The sequence below is a fragment of the Alexandromys fortis genome, unplaced genomic scaffold (assembly GCF_014885135.2).
Source record: "Alexandromys fortis isolate MF-2015 unplaced genomic scaffold, M_Fortis_MF-2015_v1.1 scaffold_4, whole genome shotgun sequence".
Classification (NCBI taxonomy): Eukaryota; Metazoa; Chordata; class Mammalia; order Rodentia; family Cricetidae; genus Alexandromys; species Alexandromys fortis.
In genome coordinates this window covers 15,595,187-15,619,849 of record NW_026067944.1, presented here as the reverse complement: position 1 = coordinate 15,619,849, position 24,663 = coordinate 15,595,187, and the positions used below count along the sequence as shown (strand labels likewise).

General features: G+C 37.8%; 1 long non-coding RNA gene across 3 annotated transcripts in view; it reads left to right on the top strand.

Moving 5' to 3' along the window:
- LOC126505616 (uncharacterized) overlaps positions 1 to 24,445 on the top strand; it is a 112,635-nt gene extending 88,190 nt beyond the window's left edge. For all 3 annotated transcript variants that reach the window (XR_007592942.1, XR_007592943.1, XR_007592941.1), the window contains exons 2-3: positions 23,410 to 23,579; positions 24,040 to 24,445. This is a non-coding gene — a long non-coding RNA (uncharacterized lncRNA). The remainder of the gene's footprint in view (positions 1 to 23,409; positions 23,580 to 24,039) is intronic.
- Positions 24,446 to 24,663: the final 218 nt, after the last annotated feature.

Here is a 24,663-nt window from a genome sequence, read left to right as displayed (position 1 = left end):
AATTGAACTCTACTAAAATAAAAACTGGATAAACCTGATGAGATAAACAATACTTTGTACAGTTCCAAATATCTAATGAGCATATTAAATATAAGACTCCTTTCTTTTGTATTTAGCATTTTTTAAAAAAAAATGTATATAAAGACTGGTATAGATCAGGGCAAAAATGCTTTATTAAATAAGTGTCATTAAATGGTGATCCCTCTAAAGGGTTTGGTGAAGTATGATTTTAACATGTAAACATTTACTTTAATTTCTTTTGAGTCTTGATCCATTCTTCAAAGGTTGCCCTTGTAGGAAACAGTTATGCCATTTTGATCTTTGTTTTTGAAATGATAGGTACTTCTTGTTCTGCATGCTGTACATTATATTTTTGGCCCCAGAAAAGACCTTCTAAACACTATTCATTTTGCAATTTTTACACTTTCTGCACAATAAGTTCTCACATTTTAATTTTAATGAAATAATGTAATTTTATTTAAGTGTAAGAATTGTTCACATTGTTGGAATGCTTTGCAATGTTTTAATATGTGTGCTCACTATAAAATAGATAAATCAGAATATATAATACCTATCTTTTTAAACAGTTACCACTTCTTTGTGGTGAAACTCTTGAGCTGATGGACATGTAGTCTGCCTCCCTTCCTTGGCTGTTGTGCATAGTGCTGCAATGAACACGAAAGGGCAGATTTCTTCCTAACATAATGATTTCATTTCCTTCGGATGTACACCAGTAGTGAGACTGATGGGTTATATGGCTATTCTATTTTTAACCTCCTGAAGACAAGCTATGTTCTTTTCCATAATGACTATATTATTTGACATACCCAGCAAGTGCCCATAGACTGTCTCTCTCCACCATGTTGCCAACACTTGTTATTTTTTCTCTGTTTGATAAGAGACATTTTTATTGGAGTGAAGTGATATTTCATTGAGGTTTTAAAACATACTTCCATAATGATTAATGATGTTTAGCAATTTTTTTATATGATGGTTGGCCATCTGTTGATCTACTTCTGAGAAATGTCTTTTAGAAACTAATGCCCATTATTGACTTGTGTTGGCTCTTGTTTGCAAGTTACTTATTAGTCTCATGTATGCAAAATAGTATCCCTATGTCAAATGTATAGCATACCAATATTTTTCCCATTCTGTAGTTTGCCTCTAGGGTTTATTGATTACTTCCTTTTATTCAGAGGCTTTTCAGTTTTATGTAGTATCATTTGTTGATTGTTACTTTTATTTTTTGAGCTTTGATTTTCTTCTCCAGAAAAAAAATCTTGTCTATTACAGTTACCTAAATTACTTCCCCCATTTATATTTTTCTTCTTCTTAGCTCTAGATCTTACATTCAAGTCTTTATTTTTAATTGATTCTGGTAATTTGTAAGAGGAGGATTTGGTTTTATATGAATATCTAACTTGGGAATCTAATTTTCTTAACATCATTTATTAAAAAAATCTTTTTCTTTAACATACATACATGTTCCTATCAACTCTATCAAAAATTAGTTAGCTGTAGATTTACTACCTTCCTTTGAAGCTTTCTATTCTGTCCCATTGATCTTTTGTCTGTTTTTCTGGCAAAACTCTTGTTTATAGGACTATGATTTTGTGTATATTCTGAAGTCAGGTATTACAGCATTTTCTGTTCTGTCCATTTTGCTCAAGATAGTTTTGGGATTCAAGGTGCTCGTTGTGGTTTCAACAAAAGCTATTTTTCATTTCAGTAAACGGTGTTATTGCTGGGGCTGGAGATATGACTCAGTGATTAAGAGCATTTGCTGCTTTTGCAGATGGTCAGGGTTCAGGTCTGTTTTAAAAGAACATCACTGTTACTTTCATAGAGATTGGGTTGTATCTGCAGATCCTTGAGAATGGTATGTTTAAAAGTATCGAATCTTCATATTCACGATCCATCAGCTTTCACTCTGTGCATGTGTGTCAGAGTCCTCTTCAAATTTTTCAACAATACTTTAACTTTTCATTGTCAAAATCTTTCACCTTTTTTCACTCATTTATTTCTAATTATTTTTGGTAGCTAATATACATTTAATTGTTCCTTTGATTCCTATTTCCTGTGTTTTGCTTTTGGCATATAGTTGTTACTCATTGAGCACGCTGTCTGCAGCTTTGCTATATTCACTTATTAGTTTAAAAATAAATTAGTGATTTTTGGAATTTTCTATGTTTAAGACGATCCGGTAAGATAATGGCAACAATTTTCTCTCTTCTTTATTGTTTCTTATTAATCAGAGTCTTTATTTAAACACCAAGGACACGTAGCAAGGACAGGAGCACAGAGTCGTCACCCTTACTGCCAGGTCCAAAGAGACAAAATAAAGAGATGACCAAGGGAAAATATCATGAAATAATTTCCTTATTTTGTTTTCCTTTTCTTTTTAAAGATTCATTTAGTTTTGGTTTATGTATATGAATATTTGTTTGCAGGTGTATATGTGTAGCATATGTGACCCAGAATCTCTGGTGACCGGGGGAAGGCAATGGATCCCCTGGAGTTGTAATTACAGAGGGTTGTGAGCTACTGGATGTGTACAGGAAACTGATCTAGGGTCTTCCACAAAAGTAGCAAATACTCTTAACTGCCGAATCATCTTTCTAGCCTCAATAACAGTGTTATTAAAAGAGAATATTTGAAAACATTTTGTAGTCAAACCACAATGATTCAGAAAGCCAGAAGAAAAAGCCCAGAGCTTCTGAGAAACCTTTGTCTCTTTCTCTTTGTGTGACTTAATTGCACCATGCTCAAGTCTCAGCTTTGTAGATGACAATATCTACAGTAGCAGTGTCAAAGGCTGGACGAGCTTGTTGAACTGTGAGCTGTCACTGAAGGACTCTAGAAAGTTCCATTCAGTTATGTAAACAGATATTAAACATCCATGCGCTTAGCAAGGGAGACTTTTGGTAAAATGTTATGCTGGATGTCAGAAAATTACTTCTAACTCTCAAGATTTAAATATTATTTAGTGACAATTTTATGAGATTTTTACTAGCAGTAAAATGTTTCATTTTTATAAAAGCATAAAATGCTTCCAAATAATCTATTAAGGACTTCCTATGAATTTGTTGCAGAAAAATATATTTATGATAGCTCATGTTGTCTCATAGGAACTTTAAAATACTATATGTCTAGATCCTATAATTCATATTTATATACTACACTTTTGTATTTTTTCTATTTTTATTTCAGAATATGGTTCTATACTTTTCTATAAATTATGTTTTTTAAATCTCTGATAATTCATTAGCATCAACTTTTAATTTAATCTTTTAAGGAATGCAACTATTAGTCCTATTAATATTTATTAAATTAATTAAGTTTGTAATTTTAATTTAAATTTAACAAGAATTATTCAGCTATTTTTCTGTTCTTTAAATTGAGTTGTAAATTAAATTATTTCTCATGGAAGTGAGTATAATTGAGCTAATTAATTAAACTATTGTAGAAATTATTACAGAACATTTAGCAGGAAGTAGGACTAAGACACTTCCAAGCTGACTTCAGGAAACTAAGGCCTGCCAGACAGAGCAGAACTGATGAACATATGAGCTCATAGAAACAGCTCTTCAGAGCAGGCCCCACATCCAGCAGGTAGACGGCCAACCCAAAACGAACGTGATGGATGTGTGTGTGTGTGTGTGTGTGTGTGTGTGATAATGCTTTGTCTGGTCATTCTTTATCTTATTAATCTTACATATTATGGCTTCCTGCTTTTGTGTTTTTTATGAGTTTTGTGTGTGTCTGTGTCTCGGCCAGTGTATGTGTCAGTCATATGTGCGTCATCAGGCTTTTCCTGTTTTTGTTTTCTTTTATTCTGATTTATTTGCCTGCTCTTTAAAAAAAAAATCTTCTAAAGAGAGAAAGGCATGAAGTTGGATGGGTGGATAGGTAGAAAGGATCTGGGAGGAGATGAGAGAGAAGAAACCATGTTGGAAATATATTCTATAAAAAATTATTTTCAATTAAAAATATCAGATTACAAAAAAAGGAACAAAATGGTTTTCTTTGGATAGTTTCTTCTATATTTCTTTCAAATGACTATAGAAATGCAACAAGAGCTTCTTCACTAATGGCATATAATCAGGTTGTGAATATGGAAGTGACAGTATTGCAAGAATTACAACTCATGAAAATTTTATTAATTAATACAACTTGAATTGTTAGCAGTGGCTCCTTGTCAGGTTTCCTCTTTGGTCAAGAACAGCAGCAACAAACTGAAATATCATACCATTGACTTACTAATTTGTTGGCTAACGCTACTCACTTATAAATCTGATTTCAAAAGGAATATTGTTATTATTTTTCTGTATAATGATTTATATAACATCATTTTTAATGAGTTCTGTGTGGCCATACATATCTGGGAATTAACAAGCTGCCTTTAGTTGTTCTTCTCTTAGTAAACTAAGCGTGGGAGTTCACTTTTCACGTCCTGCTATTAATTTGGAAACTTTTCATGTGGTACTTATAAATATCAATATTTATTTTATTTGCATAGGAAATTAAGCTAAGTTTGCATATGTTTTCTAAAATATATGCTCAAAAATTCATTTTTAAGCTGCTGTAAATGATTACATATGATCTACACCTGTTTTATATTTTCTAAAACAAATTTCCAAACTAAAGCAGCAAGCAGTTTTAACAGAACATCTTGCATTTTGGTACACCAAAAAAAAAACAACTTAAAATTAAGAATTAATAAGTCAATCCCTGGATAATTTAGCCAATTACTTTGTATTTAAATTAACCTGGATACTTACAGTATGCTCTCATAGATTCATGATAAAATTTTATTCACTATAGTATGATAAGCTTATTAATAGTGAGAGTCAAAATTCTTGTCAATTTATACATAAACTGAGACCAGAAGCTAACTCCTATTATATCCACTCACATACTCATTCAGTTAGCAGGGCTTTTTGCTTGTTTGTTTTTGTTTTTTTGCTTTTTTGGCAAGCCATTTTTTTTTTTAATAAACCAGACATTGTTAAGAACTGAAGAAAAACAAAATGAAATACTCCATTCCTAAAAACTCCAGTTTGGTGTCCAGAGATAGACTAATACAAACTATGGATTAATTTGGATGAATTATTGACAGTAATTTGGAGACTGTGAAAGACAGTGTGTATCGTGACCAATGGAACCAAAGCAGCCAATGACACTGCTTTTTAGATATACATAAGAATCTTCCAAAAGCTGTATCTCAATAATGCTCTTGCTCCTCCATCTTTTTTCTCCCCAGTATTATCCAATTAAAATCTCAATTGGACACAAGAGTTAAAAACTAGATCCCCACCCTCAGTTCAATTGTTTATTGATGCATAAAAACCACTTCAAGGACAAAGGAGACGGTTCAGTTGGTGAGTTGGTGAAACACTTGTCCCACAGGCTTGATGACCTGAATCAGAACCCCCACATGAAGGACAGGTGCAATAAAATGGATGTCTGTAATGCCGTCACTCCTGTGAGGAGACGGGAAGTTGCTACACTATCCTATGATGCGATGAGTAATAACCTCAAATTGTTGTACCATGTCCTTCGATTCTTATTGAAAATGATGGTTATACCTCAAATACAATACTGCAGTAGTAATAGCAACATGAAACCTTACTTAGTAGATACAACTTGGGGGATAAAAATTCAATATATTTGAGTATTATGTAAAGTAATATTAAGTAAATGCTAACCAAGAGAAATGTTAAATATTTTGTGAAGATTCTAATGTGTTTAATTTGAGGCTGTGGTAGTTTGAACATAATGGCCACTCATAATCTCATAGGGAGTGGCACTATTATGAGGTGTGGCTTTGTTGGACTGGGTATGGCCTTGTCAGAAGAAATGTGTTACTGTGGGTGTAGGCTTTGAGGTTTCCTATGCTCAGGGTATCACCCAGCCCAGGAGATAGTCAATTTCTTGTTGCCGGCAAGATGTCGGACTCTCAGCTCCAGCACCATGTTGGTCTGCGTGCTGTCATGCTCCCCACTATGATAGGTGACTGAACCTCTGAAGGGTAAGGGAGCCACCCTCAATTAAACATTTTCCTTTATAAGAGTTGCTGTGGCCATGGTATCTCTTCACAACAATAGAAACCCTAACTGAGACAGAGGTCTAGTACTTAGTTTATAAGTACAGTCAAATCTTCCTTACCCAGCTTGTCAACAACAAGATGTCTTGTGGTCAGGCACATCTGTGTGTCTGCTTTGTGAATTTGGGTTGACACTGTGACTCGTGAAAAGCCAAGTATGACAATTGATGCCGCCTGACTTTTGAATCTGAATCACAATAAATTCTTACATTTCTTGGGATCCTAGCACACCCACCCTAGGGACACTCCTGGAACTCCTGCTCCCCTGCCACAAGAAGTTCTGGCTCCATGGAGAGGTTTGTCAAAGTGCAATAATGTACAGCCCCAGTTGAGTTTCCACACTACAGCATCTGCCTAGTGTAGTCACGTTACTTATCTCTTCCAGGCAAGTGTTCTAACGAAGTCAATGTCAGCTAAGTTCTCACAACAGTGCATGGAAGAGACTCCAAAATAAACCACCCAGACAAGCCTATGAAAGCCACAGTATATTTTAGGGCAATCAAATATTTACTTTGTCTACAAAATCTGGAAGTGTTTGTTTGTGGTCTTTCAGACATGTGTGTTTCTGGGTGTGTGTATAGATTCTATATGGTGGAGATCAGAGCATCACCTCGGGTGGGTGTCATTCCTCATCTTCCACTTTGTTTGAAATAAGTGTCTTCTTTATGTTGCTTGAGGCTATGGAAACTATATTGGCTGAACTGCCAGCTTCTGGAAATCCTGACTCCACCTTCCATTTTCCAAACAGGAGGGCTGAGACTAGAGATACCTGTTTCACTGCATCTGGCTTTTACATGGCTTCTGGAACCAGTGTTCAAATCTTCTTGCTCGTAGAGCAAGCCTTCCTCCACTAACATTTCCCCCACCACAGTCTAGTAAGTAGTAAGTAGTATGAACTGAGGCATAGTGCTAACATGGTGTTCAGTTGAGTTTTTTAGTAGGTGGATGTAGAAAAGATTCTCAGGTAGCATTTTTGATATGGTCCTAATTTAGCAATGGAAGCACATTTTAATGTACTTCATAAGTACTTCCCTCATGGTCAGTGTTCAAAGAGTTTTATTCTCAGTTCTCTTTTCCTCTGATAGATTTGGCTCTGGTATTTATCTTTTCCATATGGCAAAAGAGGAGGGAAAAAGAGAACATAAGTTGTTGGAGAAAAGGTTGAAGAATCCATTACTTAAGCAGCACGAGAAGCCACTTATCCTTTCTGATAGATCTACAAGAACCAGATGTCACAGGAGACTTCCCACCAGAAGGAAGGAGGCAAGGAGAATTCTGGGAAAGCAAATTAGATAGCAAGCACATTGTATCTGAATCCATTGATAGGCTGCATAATAGGAATAAGAAACTAATGAATGAAACAGAACCTTGCTTTTTGTGGATAGTTTGGATGGAATATGTCCTAAGGGCCTCTTTCAACTGCCTGTGTGTTTTCTAGATGCCAGAGTCAGGGAGGGGGTGCAGGTCTTTGGTAAACATTTCTAAACACATTGCACTTTCTCTAAAAACTACCTCTTAAATTCCTGGAGTGCTTTACTAACAAGTTCTACAGAATTCATTTTGGCAACAGAAAATGACCAATGTAACACTAATGGAAAACTGGCTAGGAACAAAGTGATATTTAAAAAAATCTGTAATGCTTCAGACCATAAGTCGATAGGAGTTTAGTAAACGTAGATGTGCATACTTAAGAATGGAATTATACCTCAGAGAATATGGAAAGTATGTTTTTGGTAGACTCTGTAGAAATAATAATTCTAGGGTTAACTCCCTAAAATTTTGGAGATGGGACATTATGTAATGTCTTTTCTCATTTTTATTACCTATATCTTCATTATCTTTATCAAAATCGGCAATCTTTCTGTCAGTTGCAAAGTTTTCTGAAACAAGTAGCATTTTGCATATTACTCTATCATTGCCCCATTTATCTAAAATGTCTCTCTCCCTTACTGAATCATGTTGCTTTATTCTAGTTTGATTTGGCCAAGGCATATGTTTTTTTTTTATTTCTTTGGCTCACCTCTTGAATTCTTTACATCTGCGAAACACTTTCCTGTTTACGAGCTGGAGTATAATAAGAAGAACTATGGGTACTTGCGAGGAATGCAGAAACTCTGGCTTCGCTTTCCCAGCATAGGTTCATTTCTCTGCCACCCTCATTTGCCTTGATCCCGGAATGTTGTGTGAGAGGTGGTATGTTCTTTTAAAGAAATTTTGTACCAAGAATCTTAACCATAAAAAAAAAAAGAATCTTAACCATGTGAAATCACCAAGGTAAGGAAAACAGCATAAGCTGCTCTCCCCCAAAGCTTCATGTCTATGTTCCTGCGAACAAATGGGAGGTTTTATGAGATGTGATGGCAGTCAGTTCTTCTTTTCTTTTCTCCCTTTTCTCAGTCATCACACAGATAAGCTTAGACACCTCGACCCTATTCCCACGCCATTGATCATGCAGACATAGATAGGGCACTGTGTTTTCTACTCTGGCTCACATTGCTATTCTTTCCTATAACAAGAAAAGTTAAGACCCACTCACCACTGATGAGTTGGCCAACTTTCTTGAGTATGAACTTTTTGAGAGTTTAAGGCTACACATGGCCTTAATCACGAAGTAATTCCTAGCTTGATCATTTGTTTCAAAGATTCTGTCTCAGTAGGTCACATCCCACTCTCTACCTTTCCACCCTTGATTTCAATCCTGAAGTATCTGTTATGGCTTTCTAAATCAGTGTTTATAGTGTTTTGAATTTAGAAATTATAAAAGTTTTCACTTTTGGAAGTCACCAAAGACTTCTGTCTGAGTTATTTTCAAAAGCACAATGTTTTTTTTTTTTTCCTTCTCATTTTGGAACTTACTAACTGAAAGTTTACTCTTAGTTCTCCCTAAAGATGCTATGTTATAGTTAAGGTAGGTCTTCTATATGTTTAAGGAGCCAGGGTATGTTTAAGAATAAAGCAGGGATTCTAAATAATTATCATTGGGAATTATACATTGTACTTATGCTCTGTATGTAGGCTGTTATGAATCCCGTAAGTTAGCACACTTGTGGTCTAGTTTGATGTCTATTGTTGTGATAAATAATAAATAAAACACTTTCCCTAGAAGCAATTTAGGAAGGAAAGAGTTTATTTCACCCTGCACTTCCAGGTTCCAGTCTGCCAATGAGGGAAGTTTGAGAAGAACCAGGTGGATGTGTGAAGGCAGGACTGCTCGCAGGGTTTCCTGCAGCATTACCTCTGAGGAGCGGACTAATTCACAGAAGAGGAAGGACAGCAGGAACCACGGAGGATGCTGCTTGCTAGCTGCCTTTCTTCCTGCTGCTGGCTTGCTTACAGGCTCATGGCTACAAAGATTTCTTACATAGACACAGAAATGGTGCCCTTTACAGTTCACTGGATCCTCTTCCATCAGCTCATAATCAGAAGCTGCCCCCCACAACACATACCCACAATGCATTCCTCAAATGAGTCTCCTCTTCTCAGGTAAACTTAGGGTTTGCCAAGTTGACAATTAAGGCTCACTTGGGCAACAGGAATAAAGGAATCTTCATTGTTTCATAACCAAACACTGAAACATCCCTTTTTGTCATTTCTTGTAAAACCATCAATGTAAATTGCTAATTTTAGGGCATCAGTTCATTTTATCTTATATTAATTCAGTGATAGGGTGACCTTTGTATTCTAACTGTATATATGAGAAACCCTGGGCAGAAAGAAGTTTAGGTAACATAGGTAATTAGAACAGGGATTGGAAGAGGCACATTTTTTTTTTTTTTTGTCTCTGAGCTCTTCCTTGTAATCTACTTCCTGTCCTTCTCATGAAGTGTAGTATTACACATTTGCTTCTTAATTTTCCATTCTTTCTTAGGAACTGAGTATAGTATTGAGGGAATGAATCTTGATGTTGGATTCTTGGGTTCTGCTTTGGGCTCTTTCTTCTACATTGTTTTGTAGTTAAAAGTTTTCTGTGACTCAGTTTACTCAGTTGTTTAAAGGGGGAGAATAACACCCATTTCTGAGGTGCTTATAATAATTAATCAATTTATGTACAATGTCTTCCATACAGCAAGTTCATACCAATTGTTACCTATCAGCATTATATGTTAAGTCTTCCTCATATCTTTTCCTTGTCCTATTTCCCAGAATTTAGTCTTACTGATTTTAGAACATACATCATGCTTCTAAATCCCCCAAGCACTTCAGACTCACTCAAGTAAGACTTGAAAAATTCTCAGCATATCTGGGTTCAATTCCAGCTAGTTTCACATCCCTATTTCTGGGAATAGACTTGGACATCAGAGCTTTAACAGGCTATCCTGGAAATTCGGTTGTGCAACCTTGAGGAAGAAACTGCACTGACTCTTTTTTGGTATTAGAAATATTTACAAGAAATTACATCTCAATAAATTTCAAAGACTTTGAGTGACATTCTGTCAGACACTTTTTTTTTATTGAAAAGAAAAAAAATTTCCGCCTCCTCCCAGCCTCCCATTTCCCTCCCCCTCCTCCCGCCCCTCTCCCCCTCCCCCCACTTTTCTCCTCCTCCCTCTCCAGTCTGAAGGGCAGTCAGGGTTCCCTGCCCTGTGGAAAGTCCAAAGTTCTCCCCGCTCGATCCTGGTCTAGGAAGGTGGACATCCAAACTGGTTAGGCTCCCACAAAGCCAGAACATAAAGTAGGATCAAAACCCCGTGCCATTGTCCTTGACTTCTCATCAGCCCTCATTGTTCGCCATGTTCAGAGAGTCCGGTTTTATCCCATGCTTTTTCAGTCACAGACCAGCTGGCCTTGGTGAGCTCCCAATAGATCAGCCCCACTGTCTCAGTGGATGAGTGCACCCCTCCTTGTCCTGACTTCCTTGCTCATGCTCTCCCTCCTTCTGCTCCTCATTGGGACCTTGGGAGCTCAGTCCATTGCTCCAGTGTGGGTCTCCGTCTCAATTTCCATCCATCGCCAGATGAAGGTTCTATGGTCATATGCAAGATATTCATCAGTATGGCTATTTCAAAGTCTTTGAGTGACATTCTGTCAGACACTTTTTAGTGCCTTACCTGAATTAAGACTAATTAACACAATATTTGAAGCTGAATAATTCTGATCTGTAATAGTATACACTAGTTACATTATCCACAAATCAAAATTAAAGTGAGTAAAAAACAATTTATAAGCAATTTCCCAAAGTCAGTTGCAATGATCTAAACAGAAATCTACTATTTATGATAATTATTTCCCCTATAAGTTTTCCAAAGCACACTAATTCTTATTTAACACTTTTGGGATATTTTAGTGTGTTATCAAATTCACAAGTTCTTAAGAGACTAGACATATCTCACACACTGCCACAGAGTTTTTATAACCCTAAACACGGAGATTTATTTGTACCATGTCCCCAATAAATATTCTGATTTAAAGTAGAAAGCTTTCTTAAAAGACGTTTTCTTCTGGAGTTTTATTAAAGCAAAGCAACTAAAAGTGCGGCCCTCAGATGGTACACCTATGAGCTTGTTAGAGACAGAAGTTTCTACTCACCTTGCAGTCCTACTGACTTGGAAACCTCTGGGGTAGAGCATTCTAGACCTAACTAGCTGAGCACGTGATCTTCAGGGCCTAGAGAGTCAGAGGACTGACTCTTTACAGTGCATTCCACTCCTGTCTCTATCACAGCAGGTGGCTTACTGGAAATTAGGCATTGATGACCAATAGAGCTAGGTTAGGAAACAAACACAGCAGAACCATTGCTTTATCGAACAGAATAATGTTTAATATGGATAAATCTGAGGCTGCGATACATTAACCATGGATTTATTCAACAGCAACTGTACATCAAATGCTATGCTGGATAATAGGATGGATACAAATTTATTTCCTGCCCTCGAGGAGGAATTTTTAGGCTCAAATGACAGCCATGTACACAACTAATTAAAAACACAGGAAAGCAAGTGTGCCAGTTATTAAGCTTTTGTCTCTCGGTTTCAACACCCATCTCCATATGCTTTTTCATAAAGTTTGGGCTGGGACTCTGCAAACCACATTTCGGCTTTGGCAGCAGGCTGCTAGGCACTGCAAGTCTGGATGCTAAAGAAAGCCTGCGAGGCTAGAAAGGAACGGGAGACTTGCTGTTTCCTCTTACTTCTCCTGGCTTTCGCAGTTGGAAGTGTCTCCAGCTTCACTACCTCTCCCTGATGTGATCATTTTTATTCCAGGGGCACCAGAGGACCCTAGCTCACAGTTTTTCCTCTACTTGTCAGACCAGCCTCTTCACATTTCTTCAGAAACCCTGAAGTCACGGAGCTAGTGCCCCCCTCCAGAGTCTGAATCCTGGCGCCATGAAGCCTCTTTCCTGATCCCAGCACCAGCTCAAAAACATCTTGAAACATGTTTTAAATAATCCTATCCTCCCGCATTTGCTTCACAACTGTATGGGTGATAGCTGCTTCCTGCATTTGCTTCCACCATGATGGGTGGAGTTCTACTTCTGCTCTACACTCTTATTAGTTTTGAGTGTATTAATTATTTTATTACATCAACTTTGTTAGAATAGCTGGTAACTTTTCTGTCTACTTACTGAATGAAGATCTATTCCATAAATGATGACATACACTGATGGGAAGTGTGAACACAGCTAACACTATGTTGCGTGCCTGCAATCAGTCGGTGGGTTGTCTTGAATCAGACTCTACATCATATGACAGCAGCATTTTAATCCACTTAGAGTACTACTTTGCGTTCTGAACTCAAATTTATAGGTTGTCATTTTTTTTGACAGGATTTCTCTGTGGCTTTGGAGCCTGTCCTGGAATTAGCTCTGTAGACCAGGCTGGTCTTGAACTCACAGAGATCCGCCTGCCTCTGCCTCCCGAGTGCTGGGATTAAAGGCGTGCGCCACCATCGCCCGGCTAGATTGTCATTTCTAATGAAAGTAGAAAGCATCTCTAGAGTAAGAAATGTATGTTTCCAAGTAAAACTAGTTGATGTTTTAAATATGTAACCAGGGGCAAGAGAAGCAATGGACTATCCTGTGTTCCTACAGAGAGCATGATTTGAACTAGTATGCTAATGTTAGAGTAAGAAAGACATTTCTAAAAATCAGCCCTGGTTAGGGCCTGGTAAGAAGGCTCAGTGGGAAGCATTGCAGCACCTATGTATAGTGATGAGTTCTATACCATGACTCCACAGTTTGGCAAGAAAACCAACTCCCGAGAGTTGTCTCCTCTGACCTCCACAGGGCACTATGGAACATGCACACCTGTTTGTACATACATGCATGCATGCACACATACATACACACGAGAGAGAGAGAGAGAGAGAGAGAGAGAGAGAGAGAGAGAGAGAGAGAGAGAATTTAAAAACACAGTCCTAAGGTCTAGAAAGATGGTTTAGTCATTAAGAGCACTGTTTGCCCTTCCAGAGAAGTCAGGGTTCAATTCTCCACACCCACGTAGCAGCTCACAACTCTCATAACCCCAGTTCCAAGGGATCTGACACCTTCACACAAATACACATAAGATTAACAAAAGCAGAGTCCTCTGTAAAGGTAAATGTAAAGTCCTATGCTTCTGAAGATGGAACAGATTTCCTTCTTTAAGAAATGCTCCAAATAGAGATGATTACCTCTACTACAGACTGGAAAACTGGCTTCCTGCTATTGTACAGTACATCCTTTGATTCTCAAGGTCATTGAACTAGATGTACTGGATAACTTATTAAACTGTGATCCTATGGATGATGTTTGTATTTATATATTCATTTTGTTATGTCCCTTTCCAAAGAGAGTAGTAGTTCTTGAAGTAGATAAAATGTGTAAAATAAAGTAAAGAAAGTGAGTCATGCAAGAGAGAAGGACATTGGAACATGTATCTCACAGAAGTCTTTCGAGGTAATAAGGTATTGGAATAGGACAATATATTTAGAAAAGTAATGATAAAGAATTTGAGCAAATTGGCTTGAAAAAAATCTCTCTTCTCCCTGGTCTATTTAGTTCCAGTAATGAGCAAGGTCAAAAGCTCTCTTGTAGCTGAGCTTTTGTCCTTGCTTTATGCTTCATAGATACCATTTGAAACACACTGTCCAAGAACAGCATGTACCCATGAAAGATGCTCATTCGTGAAACAGTTACTTTTCAATCATGGTTGTTTTCTAAGTTTGCTGGCACGTTTGCAGTGACTGATTCTGAAATGCGTTGTGATACTGGAACAAGAAAATAAACACTGCTTTCTCATATTAAGATACTTCAAAGTTTTCTATAATGACCCCCTGTCAGTCACAACAACATGACTAAATAGCAGGATCCACCCCTTAAGCATATCCGAACTCATTAATAGACAATAGTAAGTCTCAGTGTGTATGAGCTATTAGAAACGTGGATATTAATTTCAGTAAGGGACATTAATATTATAGACATATATGATTGATAAGTAAGCTTAGATGAATTAGGGGAAAATATGCTAAGCTTGTAAAAAAGTTCCAGTAATCTAGAAACTATTACACTTAAATATATTTTAAAGGTTGAATTAATATTTATGGGGGTTTTATTATTATTTTGCTTTAAGTTATATGTTAAAATGAGGGCATAGTCACCTCAATCATTTGTGTAGAATATGCCATGCATCCCATATATGATTAGATGGATATTTAATATAATTTGGATACTAAATAATTTGACATTTCTTTTCCTATCTCAGCACTTTAACTTCATAGACAAATTGTCTATGAGAGTGTATAAGGGAAGTCAGATTACTTCTACATGTAAGAAGTGATCAAATTCTCTACCATGATGTCATGACAATACATGGGGTACAATTTCTAGATATTAAATGTTTATTGACTACAGACACATGCACACACATTTTCACAATCATGATGAGTTCACTCATAGAGTTGCAAATGCATACAGTAGCAGTTTCAAGAAACAGGACTATAGAGTTTATCATCTATAGTTCTCAAAGACTGTGAAATCAGCATATTAGGATGAAAGATCATCTTTCCCAGTTTGGTGGGAAGTGCAGAGCACATTATATTATTTTATGGAAATGTTATAAAGAGAACTTTATTATTTAATTACAATTATCAGTATATTCATTGCATAAGTTTCATAGTAGGTGCTTTGCCTTTAGATGGAGATTCATATTTTATTCTTCACAAATAATAAGTTCCAATTACTTCTGCAGACTTCAGTGGAGTACTGAGTCATGACACTAACTAAAGAACTAGTAAGATATCTCGTGTCTATGTTTTAAATGAAGCATGACTTGACAACACTCATGTAGAATTGGAACTATCTTCCAGCAAATATGTCTTAGAATAATTCTTTTAAGACAATACAATAAAATGGATTGTTTTCCAATTTTTGAAGGGTACTGATGACAAAAGTACCAAATCTGTTTACTTCTCAATGGGGGATCTGGTTTCCATGGGGACCAAGCCACCCTCATCTGCTGTTTTGCAGACCATGCTCCCTGCACCACCTCCACTTTGGCAGGACTAAAGAGTGGCTGAACGCAGCTACGCTGGCAAGTGTGCACAGTCTTCTATACAGTTTCTCTTCAGTTTCCACCCCCTCCAACAACAGAGCCCGGGAGGGGGGCTTCACAGACGTGCAGCTTTCCTCCCACTTCGGGTTGCATCACTTAGGATGCTCTTTGAAAATGGAACATTGCACTTGATTGTGATAAACATCCTCCATGTGTCGCAATGTTTCTTTGACTTAAGTGTCAGATTGTCTGGCAATATAAATAGGTGCTTGTTTTCATTGTTTCAGTGCACGTATCATACACTGTGAATGTATCAGGGATATTTCCTGTAGAGATCGATTAAAACCTATACAGACCTGTCGGTTGCCCTATGCAATATATTCTTACTCTTGTGTTCATAACGAATGACTATAGCTCAGAAGATGCCAAGCGTGAGAGTTACAGAGAGAAGTGACAGACTTCTTACTCTGGTGTAGCTAAAAATCTCAAGGAGAGGACTCCGTGGCAGGTGCTGCTCGCAGATCACCATGAACAATGGAACAGAATGGTCACTGTACTGCGTAAGGGGACTCTAAAGCAAGAGCCTAATCTTGTGAGATATGAAAGAAAAAAGAGGAGGCTCCAAGAGTAATCTGTACATTTTATGATTACTATAGATTAATTTAGTAAAATGCAGCAGCATTTTAGGTAGTAAAAAAAAAATGCCAACTTCAAGTCTAAAAGCTTGAGATAATGCTACGTGTGACTAAAACCCATGAACTGTGGGCTGTGTGAGAGTCTCCTGGGTGGAGGGTCACAAATGTCTCTTCACACCAGGTAGAAAATCAATGATAGACCAAAGTACCAGTGACTCTAAGTTCAGCTTGACTAACCAATGAGGTTACTGGGATTGCTATGAAGTGCGGGTAAGAGGTTTTCTTAAGATTGTGAAAAATTCACATGCAACCCTATATGAAAAAAACCCACCCAACACAGATAACTGCTCCAGATGACTTTAATCATGCTAGTCTCTGCACCACTTACAGGCAGTTTGACAAGTCCTTACTGCTCCTCAAAGTAGGTGTGCAGTCAAAGCCCCTCCCTCAGCATTTCTTTTATGGGGAGGAGCCTTGGGAATCTTGTAAGTTTTGATCTTCCCTGCACTATGGTTTGTTTACTTCCAGAGTCTCATGAACCTCTTTTCAGTAATGGATGTTTCAAAACAGAGGAAGTCACAACTCAAGAGTAGAGCACAGCGAGACCAGTGAGACCAAACCACCTGTGAAATATCAGAAACTGCATCACATAAAAAGTGATTGAAAGTATATAAGGAATTTACAAATATTTAACCTGATGGGTTATGGCCAAAATATTCTGAACAATGTGTAGCATATGAGCTTGTAAAAGTGAGATGGAAGACCTAAATAAATGGCCTTTTGTTTTCATTTGTAACCAATAAAATCTCTAACATCTAAAATTCAATTTTAGTTCAGCTCAGTCCAATTGTTGTCATTAAAATAGATGAACTGTATGTGTATTTAGATCTTTTTAGCTTATGTAGGAGAAGATTGAATGCAGGACAATCTACCAGCCCTGATGCTATGTAAAATTTCTAGTAGAGTTACAATAGTGCCTCCTTGTTTAGTGGCAGGCACTAAATGGTTAGACACTAATAGTTAGACAAAAATGATAAACCAATAAAAAGGGACATGAATAGTCCTAAAATATGAGCTTTCCAGCAATCTAAAAACTGGAGGATTCCCATGATAATGTGTAAAACATAGAAATGAGCGAGAAACACAAAAATTTGAAGGGATAAACATTATTAGCTTGATTGTTGTCTTTAGTAGAAATGCAAGAAGAAGAAAAGGTGGGAGCGAGAGCAGAAAGGCGGAATTTAGCCTCAGATGTCAACTTGACAGCAACTTAGAGGCACTGGAGAAGAGAGAACCACAGCTGAAAACTGAAGAGATCAGATTGATCCTGGCTCTGTGTCTGTGGAACATTTCTTAATTATTCATTGATGCAGGAGGGTTGTTCGCATGGTGGGAAGTACGACCCCTAAGCACATGGGCCTGGCTTACTTAGGAAAGGTAGCTGAACAAGTCAGAAGGAGCAAGCAAATAAACAGTTGGCTTACATTGGTGCCAAAGTGTGAAATATTGAATCCCAAGTTAGTGATCTCCAGTACTGCTTTCTTTCTCGTCTGCTGGGCAATGTACAGAATTAATAATAGGAATTTTGCCATCAGAATCAACTATGAATTCTCTTATGTCTCCCTGGTCCTTGTCAAGTCAAAAAATACATGATTCTTTTAAAGACTTTCTGTCTTTATTAGAAAATTTGTCCAGTAAACTTGAGACATTTTACATCAGGAATTGAAGTTCACATATTTTAAACAACATGTTCACTAATTATACTATTCTCATTTCTTTTTATATAAATTATTCTCAAATATTCAAACTTTTGAGGACTTTTTTGAATAAAACAGCATCTCTATTTCAGATGACAGAATAGCCTTATGTTCTGGCTATATTTTAATCATATATCATTAAATGAATATAAATGTCATTACTTAGGAAATTCTTAGATCATTGATAGTCATTTGTTTTTATTGCTTTATAATAATGAGAAGAGCAATGCAAACAGCATAGCTAACTTAGATCCATCAACAATTACATTTAAAGACAAGTCCTGAAAAGAGGTTTCCTGGCTATGTTACCAGAACGTGAATTAAAATGGAAAGGTAGAACATTTGTCTTTCATCCGGAATGGTAATAACTATTGTTTGTTTTTTTCAACTTACAAAATATGTGGACATTTGTGTGTGGGGAGAGTGCCATTCAGTTCAGTCCTGGGCAACTGCAATGGCTAAATAACACCCATATGGCAAGCAGCTTGGTCCGCCCAGTGTAAAGGAAAAGGTGTTGGCAGCGACTCTGTGACGGAGGCATTATTTATTATCCTCTCACCATAGGTGAGATCAATGTGCAGTTTGCAGGGATTTTTTTTAAAGCTTTTCCCCACTTTGTGTTAGCATGTCACTTTAAGGTGTGTTCCTCCCCCCCCCCCCACAGATTGGAAAAGTTTTGATATTTAATGCTAGTTGCCAGGAGATATGCAGCTTGATTTTGGAAGGTGCTGTGGAAGACAATGTAAACACTGAGTTTCATATATCAAGGATAGAGGGATTAATAGAAATTGTGTCTGATGAGCTTAGCTGTTTTGTAACAGGGAAATATGACATATGGAGCAAAGATAATCAAATTCTGGTAGTTACATTACATATTAACATATAATGAATACTCCCAGCCTAAAGTAGTCTACAGAAACAATTCCTACGTATTGTTGAATTATTCTATGTATACATGCATAATATGTCTATAAAACTCGATTTATGATTATGCTAATTTTATAGGTGTAGAAAGTGGTGAACTGAAAGCCGAGATATAAAGTTGAGTGGGTAGAGAAATCGGATGGACCTGGGAGTAGGTAGAGGACAGAGGAGAGAACGCCTTATGACATTCGAAATGAACTGACAAATAGGAGGGGAAAGAAATGGTCTCTGTGACTTCAATTTAGAATTGTTCTCCCTTTTCTATGTCCACAATCAATAGATTTCATCTCTTTATGTATCTCAAAGATCCCATGTATTCCATTTCTGTTTTGTTTTTTGTCTGTTTTGAGTTTAATGCAGCATTTGCTTTGGGATGTGAGTGACCCAGTTCATCTGTCTTATCCCCAAGCCTTTGTTCCTCTGTTTGCCACATGACCGGCTCTGTTGACAAGAGCTTGCACCATTTGACAACGTGGACTTTTTATTTCCAGATTCCTTTTAGTTTGGATTTCCTTCTGTTTGTCTACCTCTTTATTGAATTCTATTTTTTAAAATTAATTTATTTATTAAAAAATTCCACCTGCTCCCCTCCTCCCATTTCCCTCCCCCTCCCCCACTACCCCTTTCTCTCCATCTTCTGTCCTAAGAGAAGTCAGGGTTCCCTGCCCTGTGAGAAGTCCAAGGCCCTCCCCCTCCATCCAGGTCTAGGAAGGTGAGTATCCAAACAGACTAGGCTCCCAAAAAGCTAGTACATGCAGTGGAATCAAAACCCAGTGCCATTATCATTGGCTTCTCAGTCAGCCCTCATTGTCAGGACATTCAGAGAGTCCGGTTTGATCACATGCTTGTTCAGTCCCAGTTCAGCTGGCCTTGGTGAGCTCCCATTACATCAGTCACACCATCTCTGTGGGTAGATGCACCCCTCTCGGTCCTGACTTCCTTGCTCATGTTCTCCCTCCTTCTGCTCATCATCTGGACCTTGGGAGCTCAGTCCAGTGCTCTAATGTGGGTCTCTGTCTCTATCTCCTTCCATCACCAGATGAAGGCTCTATGGTGATATGCAAGATATTCATCAGTGTGGCTATGAGATAAGGCCAGTTCAGGCACCCTCTCCTTTGCTGCACAAGGACCTAGCTGGGGACATCTTTTTGGACACCTGGGAACCCCTCTAGAGCCAAGTCTCTTGCCAACCCTAAAATGGCTCCCTTAATTAAGATATATACTTCCCTGCTCCCATATTCACCCTATACCCTGAATTATCTTTCATATTTAATTGAGTTTTTTGTGGGTGTTTTGAACGTCTTTCAGTTTACTCTTGTCTTCTCTCAGTTCATTCAAACGATGCTTTTTCCTGTCCTTTTTTAAATTATTTGAACACTTTCAACAAGTTTAGAATTGCTCTTCTTAGTTTCATGTCTTGAACTTCATCTAAGTCATTTTTCTTAGGCACTGTCATTTTCAGACGGATGGGGTCATATTCTTTTTTTTTTTTGGTATTGCTTGTGGATTTGAAATGACACTTGTGCATCCAGGGTTAGGTTGCATTTTGTATCTTTTGCTATGTGTTTTCAACCTAAAAGATTGGAACTTTAAGGTAGGCATCAGATTGAGGGAAGCTGGAGGGAGCAGTGGTGAGGCAGAGAGGGTAGAGCAACACTATTCTGTGTATGCCAGGCCTAGCCGTGTGCCACAGGTCAGCAAAAGAAGGATGGCAGGATAGAAGAGTAGCCAGAAGACAGTCAGCAGGGACAACTACTTTGCTGGGTTCACACTGAGCTGTGTGTACTGTTGGTCAACTATACAGGGTACCACAGGTAAAGGAAGATTGGGCAGTGTTTCGAGGTAGAGGGCTGCCTGTTTCTAGGCTAGGCTAGGTGCATGTCCTGGGCTGGCTTGTGAAGCCTTCTCAAATACACAGGAGTCAGGGACAGTGGGAAGTGGATCATGCTGTGCTGTTCAGGCTGCCTGTGTATGGTAGGCTGGAGAGAGCTCTGTTGAAGCAGTCCCAGGAGAGGTTGGCTGACTGCTTGGCTCTGAGCTGGTCCACCGAGTACAACTGCATGTGCACAGCAACATTTTAAAACATTTTATTATGTTGTGTTGTCATTTAGATTTTTAAATTATTTAAGACAGCAATTTCAAGCTGAATTATGCTATGATGTGTGTGTTATAGGACATGAAAGAGATCATGAATTTATTTGCTGCAAACAGCCTGTCATAGTCCATATGAACATATAGTAAATCTAAAAGAATATTCCATATATGTAATAAGGAAAGGAAAATCTTATACGGGCTGATATCAGTACTGTATATACAGACAAATAAAAGTGTTTAATTTTTATTAAATTTATGTATTTTACACTTAAGTGAAATAAACAACTACTGGATAAGACCCAAAGACTAAAGGATTTTACCTAAAACTAGTAAAAAGGAAAGTGGAACTTTTAGAGTAAACTGTCTTTTGACATAAATTCAGACACTTTGAATAACTTCTATTCAAATCTATATGAACAAGGGAATCATTCCTGCATGGAGAAACATCAATGTCATTTGACTAATCTCTCAGACACATAGAAACAGCCATGACCTTATATGAAACAGCCAGAACCCATGGGTCTTGTTTCCACTATTCTTCACCAGCATAGAAGGATCCACCTTGAAATGCTGGGCGAATTCTCTCTTCATTCTTCTTTAGAAAGCTCAACGTGGCAGGGCTGAAATCAATATTCACACATGGCATGTGAGATCAAATCAATTCAAGCTTCTCCTTTTGTGGTATTTGCAATGCTAAAGGGTAATTTATCAAACTTCATAGTTTCTTGGAACTTATAAATTTCAAATTAAAATTTTAGCCTCTGTATTAAATAAATACATGTTTGAATACCAGTTGAGCTCTCATTTTGGTGATTCATTGACATCAAGGGGACCAAGTACCCTCAGATTACTGTGGGATTGTATTTTGAGGTGTGCGTGTGTGTGTGTGTGTGTGTGTGTGTGAGAGAGAGAGAGAGAGAGAGAGAGAGAGAGACAGAGAGAGAGAGAGAGAGAAAGAGAGATTTTCGATGGAGAATGCATTTAACTTTCTTTGTGTTTTCAAAGACATCTGTGAACAACACCACCAATAAAAAGTTGAGAATAACTCCACCGAGAAACCCCAACTTTCCACATAATTTTTTTCAACAGAAGAAGCCTAGGACAACTGGCTAACATTTAAATGTGTGTCACAAGCACAACCGTTTTCAAGGCATTTTTAGACACTATTCAACTATTTCCAGATGGGCAGATATATAAGGAACTTTTATTGTGATGTGTAATTTTCAATGTAGGGAGTAAGGGCTGGCCACTGAAATGTCATATTTATTTTGTAGGTATTAGGTAGGAAACCATCTAGGCACTTGATACATAGGAACTCACAGGGATCTCAGGCAAAATTAGGACTTTCGTTTGTGGACTGAAAAGGAAACAGGAAATTTAAAACAGTTAATGAAGGTAAGGCAGGTGATTAGCAGCAGACCTGAGGGGCTCACCAGTAACCATATGCTAATATCGCTGATAAATCATCACATTTATTCCTATATCTGAAATAAATCTTAGCATTTTGCAGGAAAAGGGAGTGTTGTGTATGGGAGCTATTAAATGTGAGAACAGGAAGTTTGTTAATCAGTTGTTTTATAGAACAATTTACTGCTTACAGCAAAATAGAAGCTCAGTAAACAGTTATTAAATGAATGCATAAAGTCAAGCTACTCTTTAGTGACAATATCTGAAAAGGATTCGTGAAACTAAAATCTGCTCACCCTAACTTTCTGAGAAATCACCATACTGATTTCCAAAGTAGCTGTACCAGTTTGCACTCCCACCAGCAATGGAGGAGTATTCCCTTTACCCCACATTCTATCCAGCATAAGTTGTCTGTCATCAGTTATTTTGATCTTGGCCATTCTGATGGGTGTAAAATGAAATCTCAGAGTTGTTTTGATTTGCATTTCTCTGATGGCTAAGGATATTGAGCATTTCCTTAAGTGTCTTTCAGCCCTTTGAGATTCATTTGTTGAGAGTTCTCTATTTAGGTCTGTACACCATATTTTTACCGGATTATTTGTTCTTTTTATGTCAAGTTTCTTGAGTTCTTTGTATATTTTGGACATCAGTCCTGTGTCTGAAGATCTTTTACAATTCTGTAGGCTGTAGTTTTGTCTTGTTGCATGTGTACTTTGCTTTATAGACGTTTCTCAATTTCAGGAGTTCCCATTTATTAATTGTTGATCTCAGTGTCTCTGATACTGGGGCTATATTTAGGAAGTGGTCTCCTATGCCCATGTGTTCAAGTGTATTTTCCACTTTCTCTTCTATAAGGTTCAGTATGGTTGGTTTTATGTTGAGGTCTTTGATCCATCTGGACTTGAGTTTTGTGCATGGCAATACATATAGATCTATTTGCAATTTTCTACATGTTGATATCAATGTATACTAGTGCCATGTGTTTAATATGTTTTCTTTTTTCTGTTCTATACTTTTAGCGTCTACCTCAAAGCCCAGAAATACTGCTGTTGTGTATATACTGAAAGGATGCTCAATCATACCACAAGGACATGTGCTCAACTATGTTCATAGAAGCACTATTTATAATAGCCAGAGCCTGAAAACGACCTACATATCCCTCAACCAAGAATTGGATAAAGAAAATGTGGTACATTTACATAATGAAGTACTAAACAGCAGTAAAAAGTAATGACATCTTGGAATTTGCATGCAAATGGATGGATTTAGAAAAAAAGACATATATTTAGTGAGGTAACCCAGACCCAGGAAGACAGATATAATATGTACTCACTCATAAGTGGCAAGAAAAAAAAAACAACCTACAGTCCACAGTCCCAAACAACCTAACCAACAAAGTGGAACCTAAGAGACACATACATGGATCTACATAGGAAGGAGAAAAAGACAAGGTTTCCTGAGTAAATTCAGAGTATGGGCATCACATGAGAGGATAGAAGGGAAGGGGAGGGAGCGAGGAGAGAAGAGAAAATGTATAGTTCAATAAAAATAATTTAAAAGGGGGGAAAATAAAATCTGCTCACCTGGTTAATGGAAAATGGTAAAAAAAAACTAATGCACTTCATGAATATGTGTTTTTTCTACCACAGTTGAAATTTAAGCTGTTTCGAGATGGAGACAGAGACCCACACTAGAGCACCGGACTGAGCTCCCAATGTCCCAAGGAGGAGCAGAAGGAGGGAAAATATGAGCAAAGAAGTCAGGACCACGAGGGGTGCACCCACCCACGGAGACAGTGGGGCTGATCTATTGTGAGCTCACCAAGGCCAGCTGGACTGCGACTGAAAAAGCATGGGATAAAACCGGACTCTCTGAATATGGCGGACAATGAGGGCTGCTGAGAAGCCAAGGACAATGCCACTGGGTTTTGATCCTACTTCATGTTCTGGCTTTGTGGGAGCCTAGCCAGTTTGGATGTCCACCTTCCTAGACCAGGATGGAGCGGGGAGGACTTTGGACTTTCTACAGGGCAGGGAACCCTGACTGCTCTTTGGACTGGAGAGGGAGGGGGAGAGGAGTGGGGGGAGGGGGAGAGGAGAGGGAGGAGGGGGGAAAAGGGGGACGGGGAGGGAAATGGGAGGCGGGGAGGAGGCAGAAAATTTTTTTTCAATAAAAAATTATATTTAAAAAAAAAAGAAAGAAATTTAAGCTGTTTCCAGAATCTGTATGCATCCCTGAATGAATGCTGAAACTCTAAAGCTGGTGAGTCCTTT